Below are 8,726 nucleotides of genomic sequence, written 5' to 3'. Positions count from 1 at the left end.
GGCTAGCTATAGATGGTTAGTTGGTAGTACAGCTCCACCAGGCTGATGGCTAGCTTTAGATGGTTAGTTGGTAGTTCAGCTCCACCAGGCTGATGGCTAGCTTTAGATGGTTAGTTGGTGATACAGCTCCACCAGGCTGATGGCTAGCTTTAGATGGTTAGTTGGTAGTACAGCTCCACCAGGCTGATGGATAGCTATAGATGGTTAGTTGGTAGTTCAGCTCCACCAGGCTGATGGCTAGCTATAGATGGTTAGTTGGTAGTACAGCTCCACCAGGCTGATGGATAGCTATAGATGGTTAGTTGGTAGTTCAGCTCCACCAGGCTGATGGCTAGCTATAGATGGTTAGTTGGTAGTACAGCTCCACCAGGCTGATGGCTAGCTATAGATGGTTAGTTGGTAGTACAGCTCCACCAGGCTGATGGCTAGCTTTAGATGGTTAGTTGGTAGTTCAGCTCCACCAGGCTGATGGCTAGCTATAGATGGTTAGTTGGTAGTACAGCTCCACCAGGCTGATGGCTAGCAATAGATGGTTAGTTGGTAGTACAGCTCCACCAGGCTGATGGCTAGCTTTAGATGGTTAGTTGGTAGTACAGCTCCACCAGGCTGATGGCTAGCTTTAGATGGTTAGTTGGTAGTACAGCTCCACCAGGCTGATGGCTAGCTATAGATGGTTAGTTGGTAGTACAGCTCCACCAGGCTGATGGCTAGCTATAGATGGTTAGTTGGTAGTACAGCTCCACCAGGCTGATGGCTAGCTATAGATGGTTAGTTGGTAGTACAGCTCCACCAGGCTGATGGCTAGCTTTAGATGGTTAGTTGGTAGTACAGCTCCACCAGGCTGATGGCTAGCTTTAGATGGTTAGTTGGTAGTACAGCTCCACCAGGCTGATGGCTAGCTTTAGATGGTTAGTTGGTAGTACAGCTCCACCAGGCTGATGGCTAGCTATAGATGGTTAGTTGGTAGTACAGCTCCACCAGGCTGATGGCTAGCTATAGATGGTTAGTTGGTAGTACAGCTCCACCAGGCTGATGGCTAGCTTTAGATGGTTAGTTGGTAGTACAGCTCCACCAGGCTGATGGCTAGCTATAGATGGTTAGTTGGTAGTACAGCTCCACCAGGCTGATGGCTAGCTATAGATGGTTAGTTGGTAGTACAGCTCCACCAGGCTGATGGCTAGCTATAGATGGTTAGTTGGTAGTACAGCTCCACCAGGCTGATGGCTAGCTATAGATGGTTAGTTGGTAGTACAGCTCCACCAGGCTGATGGCTAGCTATAGATGGTTAGTTGGTAGTACAGCTCCACCAGGCTGATGGCTAGCTTTAGATGGTTAGTTGGTAGTACAGCTCCACCAGGCTGATGGCTAGCTTTAGATGGTTAGTTGGTAGTACAGCTCCACCAGGCTGATGGCTAGCTTTAGATGGTTAGTTGGTAGTACAGCTCCACCAGGCTGATGGCTAGCTTTAGATGGTTAGTTGGTAGTTCAGCTCCACCAGGCTGATGGTTAGTTGGTAGTTCAGCTCCACCAGGCTGATGGCTAGCTTTAGATGGTTAGTTGGTAGTTCAGCTCCACCAGGCTGATGGCTAGCTTTAGATGGTTAGTTGGTAGTTCAGCTCCACCAGGCTGATGGCTAGCTTTAGATGGTTAGTTGGTAGTACAGCTCCACCAGGCTGATGACTAGCTTTAGATGGTTAGTTGGTAGTACAGCTCCACCAGGCTGATGGCTAGCTTTAGATGCTGATTAGATGCACACAGGGCCAGGACTGAGGGTGGAGAGTATTGGAGAACCGTGGACACAGTACTGCTCTGCCCTGAGTGTGGCAGGGGGAGAGAGGTCCCACAGGCACACACACACACACACACACAGGAAGTAAGAAAACAAACTGTTTGCTAGTCCTGTTTTGAAACCCTCACTCAGCTTTTTTTCTGTGTCTGTGTTACTCTGGCATGTATCAGTGATTGAATCACTCTGCTCAGGTCCCCTGTTACTGTAGTTCAGCCCACGGGGTTGGGCTGAACACTGTGTAAAAACAGGTCTGGTAGCTGTAGCAGGTTTGCTCTTGTAAATGTGTGATTCCAGAGTTAGTGTAAGACCTGCAGTGTAGTGAGGAGTAGCCAGACATAACTGTCAGAGTTAGTATAAGACCTGCAGTGTAGTGAGGAGTAGCCAGACATAACTGTCAGAGTTAGTGTAAGACCTGCAGTGTAGTGAGGAGTAGCCAGACATAACTGTCAGAGTTAGTATAAGACCTGCAGTGTAGTGAGGAGTAGCCAGACAGAACTGTCAGAGTGAGGAGACATCCAGCTGATCCATACTAAAGCTGGAGCCTGACTGCTGCTGTGAGACGTGATGCGGAAGCTGTTCAGGGACCATCAATAACATTTATTTAAATCAATCAAATGTATTTATAAAGCCCTTTTTACATCAGCCGATGCTGTACAGAAACACAGCCAAAAAAAAGCAGAGAGTTAGAAAGTTGAAAACATCAGGTCCGGGACAAGGTGATTGAGTAAAAAGTCCCCACACCACTAGAGGAATATCTTCAAACCACCAACTTACTACCCTGAGACAAGGCCGAGTACAGACCATGAAGATGGCACGAACCCGAGGGGGGCGCCAACCCGGACCGTAAGGTCACATCAGCGATGCACCCCTCCTAGGGGGAGCTTTTCATGTTTTGCTAGGCTCCCCTGTTACCTCTCCTGGATGCTCCAGCCCTTCCTCTGGTGACAGGGACAGGCTAGGTGTGTTAGATGTGGCTTGCCACTGTGTGACGCCGGGACGATAAGCATTTCGCTACATGTGTATGTGACCAATAACATCTATTCAAAGCATAGTTCGAAAATATTGAGCATCAAAGTTTTCAAATCCCAGATCTCAGAACTGTTTTGTAGTGACTTCTTCTTCTTTCATGACACATTAAGGTCCTCACCTTAAAGGTTCCTAAAGTGCAGAGTATCAAAACCCTGAGACATTTGTAAATATATCATGTTTAGAGGGGTGCAATTTCAGATAGAACCTTTAAGGTTGAACCCAGATTGATATTTCAGAGCCGTAAGGTCCTATCTGACACAGTCCAGTTTTTAGACATGTCCAGTTTTTAGACTGGCAAAGACGTGTTGTTCTGATTGGTCCGTCTGTATTTGTTCAGGCTTTTTGATTGGCTTGCATTGGGGTTTATGCAGATAGAACTTTCTAGTCTAGTACTTTTTCAAGAACCATCCGTATATGTATATGGGACTAATTCCTTTGGGACTCACTCCTATGGGGACTAACTCCTATGGGGACTCACTCCTATGGGACTAACTCCTATGGGACTAACTCCTATGGGGACTAACTCCTATGGGGACTAACTCCTATGGGGACTAACTCCTATGGGGACTAACTCCTATGGGGACTAACTCCTATGGGGACTAACTCCTATGGGGACTAACTCCTATGGGGATTAACTCCTATGGGGACTAACTCCTATGGGGACTAACTCCTATGGGGACTCACTCCTATGGGGACTCACTCCTATGGGGACTCACTCCTATGGGGACTCACTCCTATGGGGACTAACTCCTATGGGGACTAACTCCTATGGGGACTAACTCCTATGGGGACTAACTCCTATGGGGACTAACTCCTATGGGGACTCACTCCTATGGGAACTCACTCCTATGGGAACTCACTCCTATGGGGACTCACTCCTATGGGACTCACTCCTATGGGACTCACTCCTATGGGGACTCACTCCTATGGGACTCACTCCTATGGGGACTCACTCCTATGGGGACTCACTCCTATGGGGACTCACTCCTATGGGGACTCACTCCTATGGGGACTAACTCCTATGGGGACTAACTCCTATGGGGACTAACTCCTATGGGGACTAACTCCTATGGGAACTCACTCCTATGGGGACTCACTCCTATGGGACTCACTCCTATGGGACTCACTCCTATGGGGACTCACTCCTATGGGACTCACTCCTATGGGGACTCACTCCTATGGGGACTCACTCCTATGGGAACTCACTCCTATGGGAACTCACTCCTATGGGGACTCACTCCTATGGGGACTCACTCCTATGGGGACTCACTCCTATGGGACTCACTCCTATGGGACTCACTCCTATGGGGACTCACTCCTATGGGGACTAACTCTTTGACAAAAATGTCAGATTGAAGCTTAGTCTCAAGATGTCGGTATTGTGTCTGTCAGAGTACCAGGGAGAGAGTGTTGAGTACTGTAATGTATAGAGCACTATCTAACACTGTCTCCAGCCCCATTCCTTTAGCAGACTTATGTTATCTGTATTTTATCAGGGAGTCAAACTCCGACCAAGGCCTCTTTATACAGATGAGCTCTGAATGACAAAAATACACACATCAAATGAGAAACAAAAACAATGTCATAGAAAACAAACACATTGGCCGTGTCCCAATTCCCATACTTGCATTCTAAATAGTAGTCATTTTAGGTTTTCGAGAATAGAACGCTTTAATAGTGTGAAATTTAAACAATCAGGTATGTTTTAAATGTGAGGATGTTTCACTCATTTAGGCTTTTCATCTAGTAGAATTCACTGAGGAAGAGAACGGTCTTTCCAGACTCACTGTTTGACAACAACTGTTAATTAGATAAGAGGACATGATGCACCCGAATCAACCAATGGCGCATTAGCGTTACACATTCTCTATATGGGTGAGCCTAGTATGTTGATTAAAAAAGTATGGCTTGGCTGTTTGCTTTGCTGGGCCCACCTGCAGACAGGTCCAACTCATCTAGCCTTGCTCCTAATAACACACGGTACCTTACCAGGGAGAGGAGAAAGCAATCTCCCTTCTCATTTTCACACTACTCAATTTTCCTGATCATATCACGTACAGTATGGCCGTGGGCGAGGGAGGGAGGGAGAGAGGGGGGAGTCAACTCATTTGTGCTGGAGCCTCACTAGGACTAAGCAACTGCAGCTTACAGTCCCCCTCACACACACACACAAAAACGCACACACACACTCCACTGGGACTACAGAACCGCAGCCTACAGTCCGACACAGACTCTTATACCGCCAACATTGAAACAACAGCCAGCTACAGTAGTACCTCACCAGCCTGGGAACAACAGCCAGCTACAGTAGTACCTCACCAGCCTGGGAACAGCAGCCAGCTACAGTAGTACCTCACCAGCCTGGGAACAACAGCCAGCTGCAGTAGTACCTCACCAGCCTGGGAATAACAGCCAGCTACAGTAGTACCTCACCAGCCTGGGAATAACAGCCAGCTACAGTAGTACCTCACCAGCCTGGGAACAACAGCCAGCTACAGTAGTACCTCACCAGCCTGGGGACAACAGCCAGCTACAGTAGTACCTCACCAGCCTGGGAACAGCAGCCAGCTACAGTAGTACCTCACCAGCCTGGGAATAACAGCCAGCTACAGTAGTACCTCACCAGCCTGGGAATAACAGCCAGCTACAGTAGTACCTCACCAGCCTGGGAACAACAGCCAGCTACAGTAGTACCTCACCAGCCTGGGAACAACAGCCAGCTACAGTAGTACCTCACCAGCCTGGGAACAACAGCCAGCTACAGTAGTACCTCACCAGCCTGGGGACAACAGCCAGCTACAGTAGTACATCACCAGCCTGGGAACAACAGCCAGCTACAGTAGTACCTCACCAGCCTGGGAACAACAGCCAGCTACAGTAGTACCTCACCAGCCTGGGGACAACAGCCAGCTACAGTAGTACCTCACCAGCCTGGGAACAACAGCCAGCTACAGTAGTACCTCACCAGCCTGGGAACAACAGCCAGCTACAGTAGTACCTCACCAGCCTGGGAACAACAGCCAGCTACAGTAGTACCTCACCAGCCTGGGAACAACAGCCAGCTACAGTAGTACCTCACCAGCCTGGGAACAACAGCCAGCTACAGTAGTACCTCACCAGCCTGGGGACAACATCCAGCTGCAGTAGTACCTCACCAGCCTGGGAACAACAGCCAGCTACAGTAGTACCTCATCAGCCTGGGGACAACAGCCAGCTACAGTAGTACCTCACCAGCCTGGGAACAACAGCCAGCTACAGTAGTACCTCACCAGCCTGGGGACAACAGCCAGCTACAGTAGTACCTCACCAGCCTGGGGGGACTATATCTAACATGGAAATGCTATTAGAGAAAGTGATTAAAAGCTGATTGATTGGATCATTCTAACACATATAACACACCTTCTAACAGGGTTGTGAATGTTGCACGCTGATGCTGTTTTTACTCATAATATAACACACTAAACATGTGTTTAAGATGGCAGTGGGTGTGACAGAATGCTTTCTTCTCTTCTGTTGTGTCAGGGAAGTAAATGATGTGTGAGTGCAGTCTGGTGGAGGACAGGAATGGTTAAGGTTCTCTGTTTGTTGTTCGCTCTCTGTCTCTCTTCTTCACCATCTCTTTCCCTCCTCGCTCCCCCTCCTACATCCCTGTGCTCAGTGCTTTTTCTTTTCCTTTTGTAGACACACACACACACACACACACACACACACACACACACACACACACACACACACACACACACACACACACACACACACACACACACACACACACACACACACACCCCCCCAACACCACACACACACACACACACACACACACACACACACACACACACACACACACACACACACACACACACACACACAACACCACACACACACACACACACCACACACACACACACACACACACACACACACACACACACACACACACACACACACACACACACGCTGCTTAGTAGCCCTGTGATGTTAATGTTGCTAGTGATCTCGTTATGTCGTTGACTAGAGTGGACCAAGGCTAGGTGCAGCAGGAAGGACCTTTAGATGAATATTACACTCCCCAACACTACACACACACACACACACACACACACACACACACACACACACACACACACACACACACACACACACACACACACACACACACACACACACCCAAACACCACACACACACACACACACCCCAACACCACACACACACACACACCACACACACACCTCGACGCCACACATGCGCACACCCCCGACACTGTCCTAACCAATTGTATATACAGTTGAAGTCAGAAGTTTTCATACACTTAGGTTGGCGTCATTAAAACTCGTTTTTCAACCAGTCCAACAATTTCTTGTTGACAAACTATTGTTTTTGCAAGTCGGTTAGGACATCTACTTTGTGCACGACACAAGTAAATGTTCCAACAACAGTTCACAGACAGATTATTTCACTTATAATTCACTGTATCACAACTCCAGTGGGTCAGAAGTTTACATACACTAAGTTGGCTGTGCCTTTAAACAGCTTAGAAAATTCCAGAAAATAATATCATGGCTTTAAAAGCTTCTAAAGGCTAATTGACATCATGTGAGTCAATTGGAGGTGTACCTGTGGATGTATTTCAAGGCCTACCTTCAAACTCAGTGCCTCTTTGCTTGACATCATGGGAAAATCTAATGAAATCAGCCAAGACCTCAGAAAAATATTGTAGACCTCCACAAGTCTGGTTCATCCTTGGGAGCAATTTCCAAGTGCCTGAATGTACCACGCTCATCTGCATAAACAATAGTACGCAAGTATAAAGTACCATGGGACCACGCAGCCGTCGTACCGCTCAGGCAGGAGACGCGTTCTGTCTCCTAGAGATGAACGTACTTTGGTGCGAAAAGTGCAAATCAATCCCAGAACAACAGCAAAGGACCTTGTGAAGAGACTGGAGGAAACAGGTACAAAAGTATCTATGCACAGTAAAAATGCGTCCTATAACGACATAACCTGAAAGGCCGCTCAGCAAGGAAGAAGCCAAGGATCCAAAACTGCCATAATAAAGCCAGACTACGGTTTGCAACTGCACATGGCAACAAAGATTGTACTTTTTGGAGAAATGGACTCTGGTCTGATTAAACAAAAATAGAACTGTTTGGCCATAATGACCATCATCATGTTTGGAGGAAAAAGGGGGATGCTTGCAAGCCGAAGTCACCATCCCAACCGTGAAGCACAGGGTTGGCAGCCTCATGTTGTGGGGGTGATTTGCTGCAGGATGGACTGATGCACTTCACAAAATACATGGCATCATGAGGATGAAAAATTATGTGGATATATTGAAGGAACATCTCAAGACATCAGTTAAAGCTTGGTCGCAACTGGGTCTTCCAAATGGACAATGACCCCAAGCATACTTCCAATGTTGTGGCAAAATGGCTTAAGAACAACAAAGTCAAGGTATTGGAGTCACCATCACAAAGCCCTGACCTCAATCCTATAGAACATATGTGGGCAGAACTGACAAAGTGTGTGTGTGCAAAGAGGTCTACAAACCTGACTCAGTTACATCAGCTCTGTCAGGTGGAATGGGACACAATTCACCCAACTTCTTGTGGGAAGCTTGTGGAAGGCTACCCAAAACGTTTGACCCAAGTTAAACAATTTAAAGGCAATGCTACCAAATACTAATTGAGTGTATGTAAACGTCTGACCCACTGGGAATGTGATGAAAGAAATAAAAGCTGAAATAAATAGAGAGAATTATCATTCTGGTGTGTGTGTGTGTGTGTGTGTGTGTGTGTGTGTGTGTGTGTGTGTGTGTGTGTGTGTGTGTGTGTGTGTGTGTGTGTGTGTGTGTGTGTGTGTGTGTGTGTGTGTGTGTGTGTGTGTGTGTGTGTGTGTGTGTGTGTGTGT

This window comes from Oncorhynchus gorbuscha, unplaced genomic scaffold, assembly GCF_021184085.1.
Source record: "Oncorhynchus gorbuscha isolate QuinsamMale2020 ecotype Even-year unplaced genomic scaffold, OgorEven_v1.0 Un_scaffold_1709, whole genome shotgun sequence".
Taxonomy (NCBI): domain Eukaryota; kingdom Metazoa; phylum Chordata; class Actinopteri; order Salmoniformes; family Salmonidae; genus Oncorhynchus; species Oncorhynchus gorbuscha.
Note: the sequence above shows the minus strand (reverse complement) of the source record.